Here is a 19,125-nt window from a genome sequence, read left to right as displayed (position 1 = left end):
TGACCTCTAAGGCGGGAGTATGGCCATTGGTCTACCTTCCTTCTCACCCACAGTTTTTTGGGGAAGGTCTCTACAGATCTATCACCCCTTTTAGATGGAAGGAAATAAACTGTCCTTACTGCTTCATCATTTACAGCCTTTATAGTCTCTGTGGTAATCTCATTTAAAGTTTTAAATCCTTTAGTTTCATGCCCCAGTTCATTTTGTCATTTGGCTTTTTTAAATGTTGATTTCAAATCTCAGATGAAAATATATTGTGAGAAAGTCTTTAGTTTAAACTTAATGAAAGTAATAATCATGAGGCAACCCAGACCATGAAAAAAACCCAACCCATAGAAATTCAGTGTGACTCCAGTGTTAAACCTTAAATGTGTTTGGGGAAATGCACTTTGTTGAGTAAGGTTTAACAAAGACAGAGGATTCTTTTCTGGCCTTTTAAGATAGGCCCATCGTCCATAGCATCCTCTTCCTGATTTCAGTTTCCCAGCTGGAACCTCACACCTCCGCTGGGGCACACCCTTTTGGTGTTGGTTGTGGCCTCTCCTTGGAAAATCTCCCTGATGTTCAGTTTTAGGCGCAGATCCTTCTAATCCAGGCAGGTAAAGAGGAGTGCTCTTCCAGCACCCAATGCTGTCCACACCTAACAGGATGGGAAAGAACTGTAAGCCCTTGCTGGACCTGTCCTGTCCTTCTAATCCCCTTCAAGTCCTGTCAGCCTCCTTGGGCTGTGAGGGAGGTGGGTAGAGAAGGAGCCCTGGTGGTGAGGAAGGGAACTGTGTCCACCTTTCTCCATCACTGCAGTTCCCTTAGACACCCAGGTTTTGGTGTCATATCCCATCTGAGAGGAGAGGATGGGTGACGTAGCGTGATAAGGTATTTGAATTCTTTAAGGGTTGAGGGGAAGTCTCAACGCAGGTCCTTCATGAGCATGACAGCAGAGCATCTTGCTTTCAACCTGTCTCTTTTCAGGATGAAGACTTACAGGTAGGGTTTTTGCTATCAAGATTACCTGCTAGAGAAATGGTCATGGTAGGGATCCTAGGCTGTTGTTTTGGTTGTTGTCTTTGTCTTCAATTTGTTTCAACAAGGACTCTAGCAATTTTAAATGAGAAGAAAAAAAAGTTGGCCACCTGGAAAATAGGAAAAGGAAAGGGATGGAAACAGGAATGAAATTACATCCCAAATGGATACCATGAAGTCCTTGCTTGGTGTCATACCGAGACCTGGGAGCGTGTTCAGTTTGACCAACCCAAGGTTTTGTTTTAATTTGAATTAATTGCCAAGATTTTTTATATTAGATAATTTCATATAAAAATACCAATTTCTAAAAAATATACCAATTTCTGCAGCTTATCTTGAAAAGTCAAAAGATCTGGATCACTGGATGTGTACTTTCACAGGGTCACAGTCATCTGGAGAGGACAGGTGCCTTCTGGTCGCCCCCAAATCCCTCTGAACCCCTTCCTTTCCATCATTAACCTGGACTCTGAAGGTAGTTGAACTTGTGATCTGAACCTTACTTGGTTACTTGAATTGCTTAAGGGGCTGCCCCCAGTTTGGCTCTCAGCTTCCTTGAAGCCAAGATGAAGAGCACACTTAAGAGTTGCAGAGTTTGCTTGGTTTAGAGTCGAGGTTCTCATCCCTGGCTGTGGCAGAGACTCATCTGGGAAGCTTCTAAAGATGCTGATGCCCCTGTCCCCACCACAAGAGGGGTGGGGATGGGGGGATGAGTCAGCAGAACTGTGGCTACTGATATGCTTGGTTGCCATCTCAAAGTCCTGCAGCCACCGTTCAGGGAAGAAGGACCGTTGGGGCACTGTCTGCCAGCCTGGTGTCACAGAAGCCTTTGCCTACAGCCCATTTCCCCTCTCACAAGGAGTCACCTTTCCTGGCTACTCCCCACCTACCTGAGGAAAGGTCTTGAACACATCTTCATCCTCCCAGATCTCATTTGGTGGCTTCTTCTGTACATAAATTAAAGAAGAGTAGAGGCAGAGAGGTGTGTCTTTCTCCCGACAGTGGGAACCGTTGTGACTGACACTCTCCAGTCAGAAGAAGCTCCTATTTTTAATTCTTCTCCCATCCCAACTTTTGTCATCCTTGATAAAGGACTAGACATTTACTTGCATACAGTGACTTTTTCTGTTAGACCTTGCCTTCATAGAAGCACACAGACAAAATAACGACCTTCAACCTTTTTGTAGAACAACTATATTCATATTTATAAAATAAAAATTTAGCAGAATTTTTTTCCAGGATTAAGGAACACTACATTCAGATGCTTTCCTCAGTTTAATTCTTAAAAACGAGTCTTTTGATATTGATACTTAGTTTGGAATATAATAATGTGACTAAATAATACCAGAATATTCTCAGAAGTACAGAGGAGAAAATTTCTCTCTTAAAAGCAAATGATGAAACAAGCCTAAGAGGCTTCCCTGGTGGCGCAGTGGTTGAGAGTCCGCCTGCCGATGCAGGGGACACGGGTTTGTGCCCCGGTCCGGGAAGATCCCACATGCTGCGGAGCGGCTGGGCCCGTGAGCCATGGCCCCTGAGCCTGCGCATCCGGAGCCTGTTCTCCGCACGGGAGAGGCCACAACAGTGAGAGGCCCGCGTACCGCAAAGAAAACAAAACAAAACAAACAAAAAAAACAAGCCTAAGGAAGTTTTTTGAATGATGGATGTTTTCTAAAACTGGATTGTGGGGATGGATGCACAACGATATACATTAACTAAAACTCATCAAAATGTACACTTAAAATGGGTGAATTTTATGGTACATAAATATCTCAAAAAAGTTTTTCTTAAGTCCAAAAACAAGGAAAAAATTGATCTAACTCAAATCTCTTATCTAATGTGGTGTCGTTGGGTAAAATAACTTGGAAGTTTTTGGATCCTATATTTCAAAGTATCTGGCACTTGAAGCTTTGTTCTTTATTAGTTTGTTATTTCTCTTTGAATCAGTTTATTTGGCGTAAAACAAGCCCAGATGAATTCCACGTCATCTTAAAAAGTTTGATCTTTGTAGCTTCACGCAGGAAAATGTCTGTTTCAAAGATAGTCACTTTTAAAGCACTCAGCCACGAGAATGTGAGTGGAGTGAGGTAGGGTGTGTGCCAGCACTAAGGTGGACCAGTTAGACTCTGCAAATCCAGGGGTTCTTGTAAAACTCTGCCTCTCTCCACATAGCTGTCCCATTTTGAATTTTACAAAACAGGCCATTAAGAGTCATCCTTAATCTTTGTTAATCTCTGTTTTACTCTTTAGAACTAACTTTTCTTACTTGCCTGTAGAAGAGTTCAATTAAACTTTATTCCACTAGAGTCAGTCACATTTACCCAATATACTTAGGCACAAGTGAAGAACAGATTTAAAAGAACCCTTTTTTCCCTCTTTTTTTTTGGTGGTGAATTTAAACCGTTAGAGGGACATCTCATTCTTAGTAAACGTTTAAAACAGAAACAAAATGTCGCTCAAAAATGTTATCCCCCTAAAACAGAATGCACTTGTTTGGGAACTAATTCTGTGTCTTTGAAAGTCATATGATCTAAGTGGAATAAAATGTTTAAGGAACTATGAAAAAAAAAAAAGGTTTGGGTCTGTGGTTTACAAATGGGAGTGTTTTTAGCCTTCAAATTACATGTTGCATTAAATAAGAATAAACCAAGAAAAGAAATCACTCGCCTCAAGCCCAGCCTGGGTTCAGCATAACACTGAATCATTTCCTTCATAGAACAGCCCTGCGCTATGGCTCAGATTGTGACAGGGAGCTTTTCTCAGCACTGGAGGGTTTGGGGGAGGGACTAAGTCAGCAGGAAGAATAAGGACACATTTGCCGCCTTTCAGTCTGTGTTCTTCCTAGACTTAGCAGATTTATAGCTGTATTTCTAGGTTAGCACTTCATGTGTCTGAAGGATATGAGCATAGTTTGTTTGAAAAATTGGAAGGGGCATGGGAGAGGTCTGTCTTTACCTCTGGGTTAAGATCCTTGCTAGCAGTTTCGTTCATTGGTAGTTTTTGCTGTCTCACTGACGCCGAGAGTCCTGGAATTAAACCCCGTGGCCAGCAGGCTGTTAGTTGGTCAGGAAATTCCAAATGGGTATAAATAAATGCTCTGCAGCAGCTCCTGGGCTCTTTGCCTGCTAACGTGTGCAGGCCCTTTAATGCTGAGGGAAGTGGACCTGAGACTTGGCTTCCTCCTTGCTGAAAATTACAGTTATTTTGTTTCTGGGTGGGTAAGTAAGAAAGCCCAAAAAAAGAAAAATAGAGGAGAGTGTGACATTTGGATGGGGGTTGGTGAAATATAAACTCAAGCTCTGTATGTTATAAAAAATATTTGCTTTTCTTACAGGCTGGAAAGAATAACTCGGTCCTGGATTTTTGGTTCAGTGACAGTTTCAGCTTTAGCCCGTGGCTCTAACATAAAGATGTCATTGTCGTGGGAGTGAGAGGTTGTATGTATATGTTAAGGTCTGAGTTGTTGAGTTTATGGCTTACTTAAATCACAGAATTTCCTTTCTTGTTGGTAAATCCATTTTTGGTCATTTGTTTTGAGCTCTGTTTTTCTAATAGGGAGCTGCTCAGTGTGCCTTAAAGCCGGTTTCTTTTTCTTATGTAAATACTGTAAAACAAAATAAGGGCTGGGATTCTTATAATTACTTTAGCCCCACCCCCCAGAAAAGAAAAAAAAAAACTGTAATGCTTTGTTAGAAAAACCTTTCTGTCCCAAAGTCCTAGCTTGTGCTGCTTCTCTGCTTTTCACAAAATAACTCTTTGGCACATTTCCTATGTATGCTTAGAGCAGCGTGTTTTTTTTTTTTTTTTTTGGTTTTGGTTTTTTGTTTTTGCGGTACGCGGGCCTCTCACTGTTGTGGCCTCTCCCGTTGCGGAGCACAGGCTCTGGACGTGCAGGCCCAGCGGCCATGACTCACGGGCCCAGCCACTCTACGGCATGTGGGATCTTCCCGGACCGGGGCACGAACCTGTGTCCCCTGCATCGGCAGGCAGACTCTCAACCACTGCGCCACCAGGGAAGCCCTCAACGTGTTATTTTGGAAGAAAGTTTGGAAAACAGCATTTAGTCCCCAGGCTATGTCCCATCTGTGCGTGCATGACAAATTTAGGCTCTAGTTCATCAGTAAGTCTTTAAATTAGACAGTGGACATTAGAAGGCAGCGCTGCTGAGGCTGGTGAGAACAAGTACTGAAGTGCCCGTGGTGTCTTGACTATTACGAGACAGATTTTGGGTAGAGTCGCTGCATCTTCTAGTTGGCACTGAACACTGGAGAAGAGGGCCATTATGTGACCCTCCCGGCCTCTGTAATGTCACGTCCTCCTTACTACAGTGTGTCCTTTATTAACACATCGCCCATTCCATTCCCAGGAACTGTAACCCTTTCCACTTTCTTCCCTCTCACCGCTCACCTGCAGCCTGGCTTCTGGACTTCTAAGGCCTGCCCAGGATAGGACTGATGATACAGCAAAAGGAAGCTGCATTTGGGGATTGTTAAGTTGTGCCACTTGTTACCATGCAGCTGGAAAGTGCTGCCCAATGGAGTGGGCAGAGAGCAAGGCCCCGGGCTCTGTATGAGTTCCTGTAGTCTGACAACTGCTCTAATTAATTTCTTCCTTCACTTGCTCACATAGCATGCGATGTTATGGAATTTTGTGTGAAGTATAGTGAAAGGGTCATGATCTGGCAGCAACCTTTGGAAATCATCGAGTTCCACCAGTCCCCTCATTTTATGTGTACAAACCTTGTCACTGAGTGTGCAATTCCAGACCCTTGTTGCCCGTTGCTTGTCTGTGAACTAGGAAGTATTTATGGCTCCTGTACTTGTTTTATGAAAAAATTATACCGCCCCCCGCCCCCAAGTTTAGGCAAGCCATTCTGGATGACTGCACGGAAATGCAGTCAGTGGTTCTAAAGCACACGTCTCTGCACAGTGTGTTAAAGAATGCTGTACTCTTATGAGTTCAGTAGAGATAGAAGAATGAGATTGTTGACAAAAATTAGTACCTACCTTTGTCCTCTTATTGTGAGAAGAAAATATCTTAACTTGGTCGTAATATACTTTTAAAGATTGGGGAAGTTTTTCCGCTTTTACTTTTTATTTTACTTCCTTCCTATGCATAATTGATGCTGGACTAGGGCTCCCTGTATACCTAACCAGCACCCATACTCCACTCCCCTGAGCCCTAGTGTGCACACACATACACATGAACAGCAAACTCGATTTTGAAAAGCATCACAAATACCTCAAACCCTAGCTTTGTGGGGTAGGGGGAGAAAAAACAGGGTGGAGGGAGAGGAGTTCTGGACTATCTGGATGCCAGGGCTATGTGGTTCACCAAACAACAGAGGGTGGTCCAATAATAGTAAATAATAATAGTAGTCTGCCGACATAGCTCTAAGTACTCCACAAAACCACTGAAGCAGGTCTCTTATTTTCCCAATTATACAGCTGGAACAGAATCTGACTTGCCAGTGGCTGGAAAGTGGCAGTGGCAGGATTCGAACCCAGGCAGTCTGGTCCCAGAGTGCCTGATTTTAATCACTACAGCTCTTCCTCCACCATACTTAAGTAACTGGCACATGCCTAGACATGGGGTTTTTCATTTCACCGAATACCGAGCATGCTGTGTGCCAAGCACCATGCTGTGCACTGAAAGATAGAAAAGTACTACTTGGCTCCTGCCCCACAGCACACCTGCAGTCTGCTGGGGGAAGACAGGCATGCGCCTGGCAGTCACAACACAGGTCAGTACGCATTAGCAAAGAGTGCTAGGAGAATGGAGGGAGGAAGGTGACCAGTTCTTTCCAGGACAGAGCAGCTAGGGATAAGGGAAGACTCTACAAAGGATGGGATATTTGGGTTGGGCCCCTAAGGGGAAAGCAGCTAATTCTGACAGATGGAAGAAGCTGGGGAAGGGCATGCCAGGTAGAGGGAACAAAGTGAGCAAAGGCAGATAGGCTTAAAGTTGCTTGGTTGGTTGAGATTCGGAGTGGGGGTGGTGGGCGGAGGGAGGAAACTGGGAAGTGCTGGATTGGGGCAAAATTGTTGAAGACTATTAATGCAACAGAAAGGAACTTTTGGACTTTATTTTCTATAATGGGGCTTCTGGCAACCAATCTGCAAAATTAATATTTGAGGAGGTATATAAGTTTCCAGGGATACCTCAAACAAATGTAAAATTCCTCAAAGAATATGTAATATAGGAGAGCAGAGACATTAGGCTTGATAAAAAACAGGCCACTTAATTTGCATGAGCAACAGCAGAGTGTTGGCTGTGCTCCCTGGTGACTCACACTGACTGCTCTCATGTACCCCAAAGATACTGGAGGCACAAGTAGAGGAGGTTTTTATCATCTATATCTATGTAATTTATTTTGAAATAATTTCAAACTTAGAGCAAATTTATAAAAGAACTCTCATGCATCCTTCATCCAGATTCAGATTCCCCAGTGGTTAATATTTTGCCACATTTGCTGTCTTTTTGCATGTATATATGTGCTTGTGTGTGTGTGTGTGTATGTGTATAAAGACATGCATTTGTCATATCTCTTTAATCGCCTTCAATCTGAAACAGTTCTTAGCCTTTCCTTTCTTTGATGACCTTGACAGATTTAAAAAAAATATATATGGAATTAAAAAAAAAAAAAGTACTGATGAACCTAGTTTCAGGGCAGGAATAAAGATGCAGACATAGAGGATAGACTTGAGGACACGGGGTGGGAGTGGGAAGCTGGGGCAAAGTGAGAGAGTGGCGTGGACCTATATACACCACCAAATGTTAAATAGATAGTGAGAAGCAGCCGCATAGCACAGGGAGATCAGCTTGGTGCTTTGCGATGACCTAGAGGGGTGGGATAGGGAGGGTGGAAGGGAGACTCAAGAGGGAGGGGATTTCTGTGCATTAATTTTATATCCTGCTACTTTACCAAGTTCATTCATTAGCTCTAGTAGTTTTCTGGTAGCATCTTTAGGATTCTCTACGTATAATATCATGTCGTCTGCAAACAGTGACAGCTTTACTTCTTCTTTTCTGATTTGGATTCCTTTTATTTCTTTTTCTTCTCTGATTGCTGTGGCTAAAACTTCCAAAACTATGTTGAATAAGAGTGGTGAGAGTGGGCATCCTTGTCTTGTTCCTGATCTTAGTGGAAATGGTTTCAGTTTTTCACCACTGAGGACAATGTTGGCTGTGGGTTTGTCATATATGGCCTTTATTATGTTGAGGAAAGTTCCCTCTATGCCGACTTTCTGCAGGTTTTTTTTTATCATAAATGGGTGTTGAATTTTGTCTAAAGCTTTCTCTGCATCTATTGAGATGATCGTATGGTTTTTCTCCTTCAGTTTGTTAATATGGTGTATCACATTGATTGATTTGCGTATATTGAAGAATCCTTGCATTCCTGGAATAAACCCAACTTGATCATGGTGTATGAATGGGAGAAAATATTTGCAAATGAAGCAACTGACAAAGGATTAATTTCCAAAATTTACAAGCAGCTCATGCAGCTCAGTAACAAAAAAGCAACCCAATCCAAAAATGGGCAGAAGACCTAAATAGACATTTCTCCAAAGAAGATATACAGATTGCCAACAAACACATGAAAGAATGCTCAACATCATTAATCATTAGAGAAATGCATATCAAAACTACAATGAGATATCATCTTATACCAGTCAGAATGGCCATCATCAAAAAATCTAGAAACCATAAATGCTGGAGAGGGTGTGGAGAAAAGAGAACACTCTTGCACTGCTGGTGGGAATGTGAATTAGTACAGCCACTATGGAGAACAGTATGGAGGTTCCTTAAAAAACTACAAATAGAACTACCATATGACCCAGTGATCCCACTACTGGGCATATATACCCTGAGAAAACCATAATTCAAAAAGAGTCATGTACCACGATGTTCATTGCAGCTCTGTTTACAATAGCCAGGACATGGAAGCAACCTAAGTGTCCATCAACAGATGAATGGATAAAGAAGATGTGGCACATATATACAATGGAATATTACTCAGCCATAAAAAGAAACAAAACTGAGTTATTTGTAGTGAGGTGGATGGACCTAGAGTCTGTCATACAGAGTGAAGTAAGTCAGAAAGAGAAAAACAAATACCGTATGCTAACATATATATGGAATCTAAGAGACAAAAAAAAAAGGTCATGAAGTATCTAGGGGTAAGATGGGAGTAAAGACACAGACCTACTAGAGAATGGACTTGAGGATATGGGGAGGGGGAAGGGTAAGCTGTGACAAAGTGAGAGAGTGGCATGGACATATATACACTACCAAACGTAAGATACGTAGCTAGTGGGAAGCAGCCGCATAGCACAGGGAGATCAGCTCGGTGCTTTGTGACCACCTAGAGGGGTGGGAGGGAGGGAGATGCAAGAGGGAAGAGATATGGGAACATATGTATATGTATAACTGATTCACTTTGTTATAAAGCAGAAACTAACACACCATTGTAAAGCAATTATACTCCAATAAAGATGTTTAAAAAAAAAAAAAAAGAGGGAGGGGATATGGGGACATATGTATGCATGTGGCTGATGCACTTTGTTGTACAACAGAAACTAACACAGTATTGTGAAGCAGTTATACTCCAATAAAGATCTATTAAAAAAATAAATAAAATAAAAATAGAGACCTGGGAATTCCCTGGCGGTCCAGTGATGAGGACTCCGTGCTTCAACTGCCGGCGGCCTGGGTTCGATCCCTGGTCAGGGAACTAAGATCCTACAAGCCACATGGTGCAGCCTAAAAAAAAAAGAGAGACCTGTCCTTCTGTAGGATGTCTTTCAGGTAGGATCCATGAACATTTCCAGATTCAGGCATGCCTTCCGGGTGGAAACCTAACAGAAATGAAACTGTGCTCTTCTCAGAATATGACCTCAGGGGCACGTGTTGGTAGCCTTGATCACCGGGTCCACGTGGTTCTTGGTCAACTTTCTGCACCATACCATCACCATTTTTCTCTTTGTGATTGACACGTATTGTGTGGGAGGCGTTCTGAGGCCACAGCAATATCCTGTTCTTCAGTAGGAAATCTCTCCACACTAGACTTCGCAGCCGTTGATGATTCCTGCCTGAGTCAGCTACTGTTAATAATCGTTGTTAAATGGTGATTTTCTGTTTCCACGATTCTTTATTTATTGAACTATAAATTGGCACTGTATTATATGTTTCTTACAGCATTATGGAGTCACAGATACCTGATTTATTCAGTGGATTGAAATCTGCTGCTATCATTAATCATATTATTTTGGTGCCCAAATTATCCCAGATTTGGACAGTGGAACCTAAGAGAGTTTTGGAGCCAGCTAGACCCCTGACACTTATTAAATAGCTCATCTGATGTTTGCTGACACTTGAGGTTAATAACTAGTAGGTAGCACCTGTTATCTGAGTTCTAAAGGTTGTGTGGACCTCAGGCAACAGGGGTCACCTGCAGCAAGATCCTTGTCAGGCAGGTAGACAGAGCACTCAGGTGACTAGAGGCAAGCCGATCTGAAGTTCAGCTTGTCAGAGACCATGTAGTAGGTAGAAGTCTTGAATTTTTAGAGTGTATTGCTTACATTCTCCCAGACCCTCTCCTTTGTCTTTAGCCTTCCCTTGGGTAACTCAGGCCCTGGTCAGCGTGGGCAGAGAAGTAGGGGCTGGGGCTGGGAGCACACTATGGGTTGGCAATAGCATGCCACCCATTCTTCCCTCTCTCCTCCACGAAGACACTTGCTGGCTGCCAGGGTCAACATTGTCTTTGCTACACAGAGATTTTCAGTGCCTGCTGTGCCCATTCGAGTTTCAAATATGGAGCAAGCTTGTGCTCTGCATCTCAACGTGCTAAATCAGAGCCTGCATTCCCTGAAATATCCTCTCTTCTTTCTTCCTGCCCTCACTCATGCCACCCCTGTTCCTCCCAGATTAGATTTATCATACTTCCCAAAAGGAAATCCCATCATTTTTCTCTGCAGTGAGTCATCCATTGGTTTAAAGAAAAATATTTTCTTTTTTATTAGCAGAATGAGGTCATAGATAGAGCCCCAGAGGATGAGTACAAAGACTGATTCCTGTCTCTAGCTCTGCCGAGAGGAGCTGAGATTTGTCAGGCCTTCTCAGTTTCCTCTTAAATAGTTTAGGGGGGAAGATGTGGGCCACAGGCTGCCGCCAAATGCAGGCAGGCTCTAAGTTCTGGTGGTTTTAACACTATGGCTAGCACTTATCTAGTTGAGTAAGTAAAACTCACACAGTGCAAAGGAATTTGTAATACCACAAGAAAAATTCACAGGGACTTGAACAGTCCATGGAAAACCTAACGGAGGCCGCCGAAGAGAATTTTAATGCATACTCTAGCACCTAGCCAGATCAGCCTTGCTAAGATGCAAATCTCATCATTTCACTCCCGTGTTTAGACCCTTCAGCAGCTACCTGATGCGCCTGAGAACCACAGACCTGACTCCCAGGGCCCTGTGTGATTGGGGCTTGGTCCCTTCTCTGCCTCGGTTCGTCTTTTCTTTATCATGCAAAGCTCTTTTCAGTTCCTAAAAGTGGCAGGTTTCACATATGCTGTTTTCTCTGCCTAGAATTTCTGCCATCCCAGTCTCCCTGCCAAACACCCACCCGCCCTTAGCCCAGTGGACTCCTCAAATACAGCACCCTGGCAGAACACTCCCTGCGCTCAGCCCAGGTGGGATCCCTGCTCTGCCCTGGCATAATCCTGTCTTCTACTCTCACAGCACTTTTCACAGTTGCTTTTATTTATGCATCCTTGGTCTGTCTCCTATAGTTCACAAGTTCTACCCAGGTAGGCTCTCTGTCCATTTTGATTTGCCCCTAGCAGTGTTTGCCACATGGTAGGTTCGTAATAAATAGTTACTGAATGAAAGAATAAATCCATCTTTCAGTCTGACAGTTTGCATCTTCCCTAGGTCAAATTCCCTCTCTGGGGTGTGGGAACAGGTAGACCTGGAATGTGGGACCAGTATGAAGAGGAGTAGTGACGGGAGACAGTGGAAGAATGTGCAGGTTAATGTCTGTGGGGACAGGTTACAAAAGCAGAGATAAGATCAGCTGTGAGAGGAAATCTGACTATTTAGGGGGAGAAGCCAGAAGGAGTTATGAAGAGTTTTGGATTATGAGAAAAAAAACACATTATAACTTAGCCAAGTCAACAAACCAAGCCTGTAAAATTGAGTTATGCTACGTACGACGTGTCAGTTGGCCTGGTATTTCGCATGAACTCTGGCATGCACTTTGCTTTTCTTCATGTTGTCATTTTATTTGAACAAAGCATTTGGGTAGCTGTTTAAAACAGCTGCAACCTGAAAAGAAGTCTAGGTGAAATCAGGTAGGTAGTATAAACTCCATGGAACAGGGATTCAGGCTTTATAGAACAGGCCCTAACATCTAATAGGTGCTCATCATTCAAATGAATGATTGGATGGATTTGTTAGCTAGGAGGGGAAAAGAGCAGATATAGGAATAACTCTTTGGTAAATGAAAAAGCAAGAAAAAGTCTCATCTGCCATACATTCTTGGAAAACAGAATGAGGAACACTTACATTGTTATCCTTTTCTTTGTGTGTTCTCTAACAAATGGTATTTCTCAATAGATTTGGTACGAGAAGCTCCTTGGGTCTCCGTCTTAACGCTGACAGTGTCATCAGGAGAGCTTTCCAGTTAAACCTGTCCAGAAGGACCTGTTCCACTTCACTGTCTTCTTCTTCCCCTGCTCCATGCCGGGAAATGTTGATTTGCTAGCTCAATTACTTTCATACTCTGAGTAACTTCATGAGAACTTCTCTCTCTTAAAGTTCATCTCTGAGCTGATCCTACTGCTTTTCTCTCCTGCCTCTCAGCCTTAGCTGATGTTGAATCTTTTTGACTGCTTCAGACAGCAGGACGCTTACCCTCTGCTGCTTTTAAGTATGGGAATCTGTGTTTAATTATGTGCTTCTAGGGGATTGACTCAGCTCTTAAGGCAAAAACTTCATGCTTCATGTGAGAGGGGGCAATACGGTAATGGGAATTAGCAGAGTTCTTCAGTTTCAATAGTCAGGTAGACTATCTATCTGGTGAAGAAAAACACATAGTGTGTGGAAGTCTTGGCACATGGGTGCAATTATTTTTCACGGCACCATTAGTCAGTAATTGGGCCTAGAGTTTGCAGCAGTGAAACCAGAACAAAGAAGTCATTGTAGCCTAATTAATAGATAGAGTAATAATATCAAAGTTTTGTCCATTTAAAAGTTCACCGGGACACGTTATTTCAGAAACCTCCAGTGTTTTTTTGCTCATAGTAAAGAATGGCTCACTGTGATAGTGTATGTAGAAAAGTATTTAGTGGTTTCTGGCTCAGAAATGGCATTTTTATTACCCTGTCACTTAAGCATGATGGTGTGGTTCCACTGAGAAGAGGAAGACTTCGAGACCGCAGCTTACATGGCCAGATTCTCAATTGCTATATGTGAATTTTTACTCTGCTCACTGCCTTTAGCATAGGTACTGTCAGCCTCAACACCACAGTCTGCACTTAGTATCCACAGGGGATTGATTCCAGGACCCCTCAGGGATACCAAAATCCGTGGATGCTCAAGTCCCTTACGTAAAATGACGTAGTACAGTTGACCCTCTGTATCTGTGGGTTCCACAGATAAAGAGGGCCCATTGTATTGACATTTTGGACTGGATAATTCTTTGTTGGGAAAGGTAAGACCCTCCTGAGCATTGTAGGATGTTTAGCAGCATTCCTGGCGTCTACCTACTAGATGCCAGTAGCACCACTTCTTCTAGTTGTGGCAAGCAAAAATGTCTCCAGAATTTGCTAAATATCCCCTGGGGGCAAAATCACCCCCAGTTGAGAAACACTACTAGCAGGTTAGTACTCCCAGACTAGTTTCTTCTAATCTTCTACCTCCTGGCCAGTACATTACTTTTTATGTTTTCCCAAACCAAATATTTGGATATTAAGTTTACTTTCCTTGAAAAGTTAAAACCATATAATGCTTTATGAATCTGAATGAAATGACTTTTGAAATATCCATATCTCCATTGCACTTTATTAATGCAGAAAAATTGCAAGGAAAATTTCAAATTGTTCTTGAGTCTATACACTTGCCTTGTCACAGAGCACTAGTTTTACAGGTAGCAAACATATAAATAAAGAGTAGAATTAACCATCAGTTTGTTGATTTTAGCTTTTCTCTGAACACATGGGAATTTGCTCTGGACTTGGGGAGTTGTCTCTAGTTGGTGCTCTCACATTTGGTGTTTGGTTACCCGAAATTGCTAACTGTATAAACTGGGTTGGGGGAGAGAAGAGAGAAGAGGGACTCTGACCCTTGGTGTCTAGGAAGTTGGTCGACCCAGAGATGATGGCAACCTGAGAAGCCAGGTGGACCACTGTTAGTAGAAGCCCATCCACTTAGCCTGGCACACAGATATAAATTCTGGTGGTTCCGCCTCTTCGCTTCACTTCTGCCTTGCCTTTTATTTATTTATTTTTCTATGCACTACCTACCCCCCTCCCACTAGACTGTGAGCCTTGTGAGAACAAGGGCCTTGTCTCCTTTGTTCATACTGTGTCCCCAGCTCCTACAATAATAGTACCTGGAAAATGGTAATAAGAGAGAGAGGTGTTACCAAAATTGTTTTTCTTTAATCAATATTGATTATAAATATAAGTTAAATATATGAATCATTTTTTTATTTGGTCCTCACGTCACGCTTGGGTACTATAACATTTTAACTGGTCCCCTTGAATTTAATCTCTTTCCCTGTCTCAGTTTAATCCACACACAGCTATGAAGACCATCCTTGTTGAGCCTTTTAACCCCCTAGCACAGGGCCCAGTATGCAGTCTATCAGTGACTAAATGGACGAGATTCCCCTGCTCCGGGACCCAGTGTGGTGTCCTCTTCTGTACTTGGTCACCCCCCTCTCTTCTAGCCTCGTCTTTCCTTGAGCTGCCTGGCTCTTCTCCACCACCTACCTGTCTTTCCATTTTACTCTGTCATCACTTACCTTGTCTTCAGAACTCATCTCCTGGTTAACTCCATTCTGTTTTGATCATTTATTCATACATCGTCAGATTGTGCTTATTGATAATATACCTTTGTAACTGACCTAACTTAGTGTTATGTTTAGGGTGTTTGGCATTTATCTCACAGCTAGACTGTACCTCATTTTATTTCTTATAAATCCTTCCTCCTACTCTTTCCATTGAATAGGACCATTTTCTGCACCCAATTAAGCTTTCAATAAATGCTATATAATGAAGTTAGAGGTGGTGCCAGGAGCAGTCTCTACCACTGGATTTCCAGACATTCAGAAAATTCTTGTAAACACCAGGGACAGCCCTCTGATTCCAGACTATTTCGTTAGAAGCTGTTACTTTCCGGATTCCAGTTGCAGATAACAGCCAGTGGTTTTTGGCTTTGTATAAGCAGGCATAGCTCTGTTCGTCCAAAAAGGCTTTTTAGGAAGTTAAGAGTCTCCTTTATAACCCATTCAGAGATTTTTTTTTTTAACTGTTGTTTTTACACATCCTTAATTATTCTTGAATTTATCAAATTTTTTGTGATGAAAATGTTTTAATGTAACATCTCCCCCAGTTTATCATTAAACATTTTTCTTTTCAAGATCTGGTCTTAATTTTTTTTTTTTTTTTTTTTTTGTGAGAGGGAGAAGACACTGAGGAGAGAGTACTGTATCCATTAGAGTTCAGTTTAGCTCTAAGTAACAGAGACCCCAAACAAACAATAGCTAAACAAAATAAAAGTTTATCTTTCACATAAATGTGTAGAGGTAGGCTTTCCAGGAGTAGTGTAGTGCTCTGATCCACAAAGCTCTTAGAGACCCATGTTCCTTCTAGCACCTTGTTCCTCCATTCCTAAGTATGATCTCATAGTCCAAGCTAGCAGTGCTATTGTTCCAGTCATCACATCTGCATTCCAGGCTGCAGGATGGAGGAAGGAACAAAGAGAAAGGCTGTCAAAGAACAATTCCTGTGTCTTTTAGGGGAGGCTTTTGGGAGTTGCTACATGACATATCTGCTTATGGCCATACTAACAGCAAAGGAGGCTAGGGAAATATAGTGTTTATATTTGACCAACTGAACAAAGAGAGTCCTATTAGTGTAGAAGAACGAGGTAACACATACTGAGGAACATCTAGTTATCTTTGCTATGGCTGCCCCATACATCCCTCTGTCAAATGAACTTTCTTGGAGTTTATTTCAATACATTCCTCTTGCTTCAAAACAGTGACTTCTTGTAATCATATTTTTTTAGAAGATAAATGCCTATGTGTTGTAAAAATTTGTAAGAGCAACGTTAAAATCACCATGATTCCACAACCTAAAGATAATCACTGAAAAAACATCATGTAAGAAATGTCCTTAACACTAATATAGAACAAGCAACTTCAGAGTACAAAGTGTTTAGATGTTTTTCTAAACCTTTCTAAAGGTTCTCTGCTATACTGTATATGCAGTTATTCCTTCAGTAAACATTATAAAACATCTTAGTCCCCAGCATCTTGTTAATTCATGTGTGTGGTTGGAAGGGAGAGCAAAGAAAGAACTTTTAAAAATTAAATTTGTTGCTCTCAAGATACTTACAGTCTAGTACTGAGAGACAAGACAAACATACATGAAAAAGTTGGTAAATCAATCAGGGCATATAAGTGCTGTATTTGTGTTAATGTATGTAAAGGTACACTAGAAAGCAGAAGATAAAATAATCATGACACTAGGTGTCTTTATTTAATGGTAGAATAATTTGTACCGTGGACAACTGTTTGGGAAAATGACACCTTGAAAATACATCATGCTTTTTAGTTGCTGGAGAATGAAATTTGGATTACAAGTCCTTAGAACAGTCTGATCAAGCTTAACGTGGTTAAATTCTAACCTCTCCTGATTCCCAGATTTAGAAGTCTGAAGTTCATTCAGAGATAATTCAGCATGACCTGTGCCTTTTGTGAACTTCAGAAATAACTAAAGATGGGGCAGTTGAATTTCGCTGAAAAATGGGATGTGCTTTTTTTTTAAATCCTGACGTTAGTGCATTAAAAAAAAAGTTTTTGAGGAGAAATCAATGAAAATTAACCTTTCCTAATGAAAATGCCTAAGTGGGAAAATTAACGATGTTAAAAAGACATACACAGAAAAACCTAAGCGCTATACCAAAATACTAACAATTGCCACTAGATGGTGAGATATGAGTGACTTTTTTTACTTTAGATGGCCCGTACATAACATTCTTTTTTTGTATTCCTCATCGCGTTCTTTTTTTTGTAGTATAATTGCTTTACAATATTGTAGTAGTGTACAATATTATATATAGGTGTAACAGCATAGTGATTTTTTTTTAACAAGCAAAGTGGCTTTTAAAAAGTTATTTTATTTTATTTATTTTATTTTCTAAGAAACCTTCACTCGTGGCAAAGGCACAGTGGAGATGACTGTTAAAGGATAACTCCTTGATTCCTGTCCTGAGCCGAGCGCTGGGAAGCTTTCCGCCCGCCCGCTCTGGAACCCATGCCGCGGCGGGTGCTCTCGGAACCCACAGAGAACAGTGGGGCCCATTGTGCCTCCGGCTTCCTCAGGTGGCCCAGGGCCGAGGCCGCCGGTTTCCACACCAGAACACACACTCTTTCATGAAGAAGGGACCTGTGCGGCAAAGACAGAGCCTCTCTGTGGAGACATTGAAACTGCTGGCTTTCTTTTGACTCCTGGCAAAACTGGTCAGAAGAACACACGTTTTCAAAAGCTCCGGGCTTCCTGTTTGCATTTAGAAAGCGGGGGCCGCCGAGTAGCTGAGGGCGCCCGGGGGTGGGGTCGGCGAGCCGCTGCGACCTCATTGGTGAGGACCCGGCCTATGGCGTGTGCGCCCGGCCCGCCGGCCGAGTTCCCCCAGTGTCCACCCTCCTGCGCTGACGGGGTGGAGAGCCTGGGCCCCCGAGCTGGAGTGCGGGCGGCGGGCCGGCGGGAGCGCAGCGGGCGCCCGGTAGGTGTGCGGCCAGCGGGCGGGGGCAGGGCCTCCCCCGGGGCGCAGTCCCCGCCGGCCCGGGAGCGGGGCGGGCGGCAGCGGGCACCCGGCCGGGAGGGTCTAGGCCGGCCCAGCTTAGAATCAACGCGTGCCGTGAGATCTGTCTGACACCCAAGCCTGCCGTTTTTCTTTGCTGATGGAATTTCAGACAGCACTGGAAACAGGTCTGGCTGCATACTTTGAGTGAGCATGTTGTCCTTTGTGGAGTTAAAAAGGAAAGAAGACACGTTCTGTTAGCCTGAGCACAAGTTTCCGGGCGCAGAGCTCCCCATCAGCTTACCCTTCCTTAGGCTAGAAAATGATTGGTGTTGAACACCTCTTTCAAATAGAATCCTTTTTCCACGTGGTTTAAAACTGAAATCTAATGGCCAGATTCTAACAGCCAGAACAATTTAATGTTGTTTTAAATGAGGACACGAAGAGAACATAACCTTTTTATTCCTCTGCTTGGCATTTTTCTTTTCTGTACTTTTCTTTCCAGCGTTTCAGAGGGAAGCGGGGGAGTGGAGGTAAAAGGTTTACTCAGAGCTTTCACACTGTCGGGTGTCACATTCAGCACTGTCAAGGGTGGGAATTTGGACTGCTGAGTCCAAATTGCTGGAAGTACCTGGACCTTGACAGCAGTTAGGTGGGCTTTTACACCCAAGGAGAGGGGCAGGGGTACAGATGGCTTGCATTTTTACTCATCACTTTGGGATCCTTCCCATAGCTCTCAAATGCAGATCTTGGTATTATGACTCTAGGAAAACACATTACTTAATCCTGCAATTTAAACAAAAATGGCCTTGGTTTTCAGTTTGAAATGCATAGCTCAGGTCAGCAGCAAGGTCTGTGCCTTGAAAGATTCCTGTTTCCTTTTCTAAATGGTTTAGCCAGCAGTAGCATTTATCAAATGCCACATGATCCAGTGTTTGGAGTATAGGTTTGTCCTTATTTTCATTCTCCTTTGCATCTGTTTGGATCCATCACAAATGCAAAACAAGGTATTCTTGGAATAGTGAATGTTTTGTCCAAAAGAAGTCAAAGAGGAAAACACGTTTGGGGTTTGGTTTTG

General features: G+C 42.6%; 1 protein-coding gene across 8 annotated transcripts in view; it reads left to right on the top strand.

The window, feature by feature from the left end:
• The window catches only part of KANK1 (KN motif and ankyrin repeat domains 1), a 185,764-nt gene that overhangs the window by 137,832 nt on the left and 28,807 nt on the right, over positions 1-19,125 (top strand). The window contains exon 1 of one of the 8 annotated variants that reach the window (XM_029202446.1): positions 17,977-18,029. The exons of the other annotated variants lie outside the window; for them this stretch is intronic. The gene's annotated coding sequence lies outside the window, so the exon portion shown is untranslated. Of the gene's footprint in view, positions 1-17,976; positions 18,030-19,125 lie in introns of those variants that run through there. 8 annotated transcript variants of the gene reach the window in all.

This window comes from Monodon monoceros, unplaced genomic scaffold (genome assembly GCF_005190385.1).
Source record: "Monodon monoceros isolate NGI ecotype Baffin Bay Population unplaced genomic scaffold, NGI_Narwhal_1 Super_Scaffold_5, whole genome shotgun sequence".
NCBI classification, from domain to species: Eukaryota; Metazoa; Chordata; class Mammalia; order Artiodactyla; family Monodontidae; genus Monodon; species Monodon monoceros.
The sequence above is the reverse complement of the archived record's forward strand: the minus strand, read 5'-3'. Positions and strand labels throughout refer to the sequence as shown.